At 37.6% G+C, this 2,884-nt stretch overlaps 1 long non-coding RNA gene across 1 annotated transcript; it reads left to right on the top strand.

The window, feature by feature from the left end:
- The first annotated feature begins 47 nt into the window (after positions 1-47).
- LOC109339791 lies at positions 48-2,347 on the top strand. The gene is made up of 3 exons (XR_002106713.1): positions 48-424; positions 550-630; positions 1,932-2,347. It is a non-coding gene; the product is annotated as an uncharacterized LOC109339791 (long non-coding RNA).
- The last annotated feature ends 537 nt before the right edge of the window (positions 2,348-2,884 follow it).

The following is a 2,884-nucleotide window of genomic DNA, read 5'->3' on the forward strand; positions in this document are numbered from 1 at the left end:
GAAATAGCACAGTTACCTAAAAAAAAATAAAAAAAAATAAAGGAAAGGAAAGGAGGAAAAGGGGTATCCTCTTCCATTTTTCACGTAATGAGAAGAACAAGGGAATGAAATCCCTAAACAGGGTTCCCCCAATTCACGCATACCTCCAGCTGCAAAAAGAAAAGGGAATCTGAATCCCTACTTTTCAATTCTTCCTCCTTCTTCTTCTTATAAGGCTTCTCTTCTTCATTCTAATCCTCATTCAGCGATATGATCACGACAAATTCGATGGAGAAAACTGCACGGAGGTTTGGTTCATGCCGGTAGAGCAGCGGCGGCAAGGCTTGCGAATGCTGGGATTAATGGTGATGACGCGGTGGTTAGGTTGGGGTACGGTGGTTTTCCTATTCGGGGTTCTTATTTTCGCGGCGGTCACCAGAGTAAGGTAGGGATTCAGCTATTCTCCTCGACTAATAATTTCCGAAATTGTTAGGATTAATTTGGGGATGTTGACTTACCCTTATGTCTCTCCTGCATGCGGGATTTCTGGACGGGGTTGCGGTGCTCAAGGGATTCCTAATATCCCCAAATGCGAGAATCACAGTATGGGTGAAGAAGATGACCATTGGAACCATAGGTCATGCGGTTGAGGTGAGGAGAACCCGTAAGGCAACGTATCTCCTTTTTATTTGCTTTTATGTATTTTTCGGTGCTTAAATTAAGGGGTGACATGCATATGATAATAAGATAGTATGTTAATTTATTGAGAACAAGCTGAGAGGATTATTTGTGATTATCATATGCATCCAATTGGCATGGGTGTATGTAATCTTTATGAGGAATAGGCTCTCCTAAGAGTATTTTACTCGTAATTATGTAATGAAAATGACAGTTGCTTTACCTGAATGTGTTCTTATCTACACGATGCTTTTACTGACTTCCTGTTGAGTTCCTACTTTTGTTCTCTGGTTCCTGCCTTTTGTTCTCTAGTTCCTGCCTTTTGTTCTCTGGTTCATGCCTCTGTGTGTGTTTGGACTGTTGTGTATTTGCTTGATCTTTCCTATTTTTGTGTTCTCTTTTCTCACAGAGTCCCCCTCTTGATTTTTATGATGATGTATCTGTGACTAGTAGGTGCATGTTTGTGATATCTCTCTTTTCCGTTTCTCTCTCCTTTTGTGTGTATCTCTTATATCTCTTTTTCTTTGTACTTATGCTGCTATATGACCAGTTTTTTTGCTCTGTTTTTGATTGTCCTCCCTTTTTCAGTTGCAATGTTTCTGATTTCTTTTTCTGTGTGCTGACTGATTTGTTGTGTGTGGTGTGATATCAGTATCCTTTCTTTGTTGTCTTTGTGTGGTCTGTATGTACTGTGATGTTGTATAGTCTGTTTTGGTATCGTAGTCCCTATTGCAATATGTGTTTTTCTGGTTCTCTTGTCTTCTCTCTCTGATTTTTTATGATTGTGTTGTCCTCAGTGATTTTTGTTTTCTCTCCCCTGATTATTTCTGCCCTTTTTATAATGCTTTAAGGTTTCTATGTGAAAACCTCTTGGGTTGCTCCTTAAGATTCAGCAACGTACATGGCTTTTTGCTCTCTGTTTTACTGCATTAAGGTTTCTCATGAATGCTGCCATTTATGCTGATTATAACTGTGTGTATGTGTAACTACAAGGGACATATCCTCTGGTTTACCACCGCTTCTTTCATGTATAACCTTTGGATGTTTGCTATTGATATTTGCACTTATGTTGAATGTGTAACTGAAGGGAAAGATACCAATAGCAATAATTCCTGTTTGCATCTCTTCATTGCCATCTTTTACAATTCTACTGATTAGGATTCTCGGCTGAATCATTTTTCTCTCCTTTTTACATTTAATAATGACTCAAAATGTAACAGCCTGCAGTGGTAGAGTATATACTTTATCTGACATTTGGTTTCCCTTGATATCAGGTTCTGAACGTGGCTAATAAAGAGCCATGCTCTTGGTAATTTGAAGTGTTGTTGAAGGTACACCACGTGCTGCTGATGAATTGAGGATTTTACTCAAAGCATGATTAGGACCTGGCTCCCATTCTGGACACCCTGCAATAATAACGCCATGTCCAGCTACCTTTCCATTTGTAGCATTTGTGATACTGCCATCTTAGTATTATGTAGAATATAGATGATGAATTACTTCCAAAAGTCTAGTCACTGTTTTCTTTTGATCCATATCAGCAGCAGCTTCGAAGGCCTCCATAGAACATTTGTAAATGGTTGGTGAATGAGAGATGATACATTCATACACGTGATGAATTGGGAGTTTTAAGCATTTTCAAAACATATGATAATTTTTTGCGACTTTCTTTCTTGAATATGCAAGTAGTATATTATTTTCTTGCCACACTAAGACCAGGGATTAGTGGGTATAGATTGCCATTCATATAAAAATGTGAGGACTCACGTTTTGACTCTAACAACCTTGTGAGCAGAATTCATTCCCTAATCTAATCCGAAACAAAATAAATATGTGAATTACAAGTTCTTCATAAAAAATCATATTGAAACATCTTTATGTGTAATATTTGTGTTGAAAAATCATTACTTAAATTAATTTAACCAAGGATAACGTGCTTGCACTTTAAACATTACAAGACTTATGATCGGTCTGATGAGCACAAAAATAAAATAAAATAATAAACATACAAGATGATAAACTCTTAACAAATTGAATGTTTACTGATCAGGGAAAAGTCTTATGAGTCAACCGATGCGAGGAGACTATGAAATTTGGCCGGACAAAATTGAGTGTCCGCAGCTACCCCTCTTTACTTGTTGCTTACTATAGAACAAACGAATTGAGGTTTGCGTGTTATCATAGTAAGTAACTAGTAAAGAAATGAACATTAATGTTGTCAAGGCCG

Source organism: Lupinus angustifolius, unplaced genomic scaffold (assembly GCF_001865875.1).
Source record: "Lupinus angustifolius cultivar Tanjil unplaced genomic scaffold, LupAngTanjil_v1.0 Scaffold_111_4, whole genome shotgun sequence".
Lineage (NCBI taxonomy): Eukaryota > Viridiplantae > Streptophyta > Magnoliopsida > Fabales > Fabaceae > Lupinus > Lupinus angustifolius.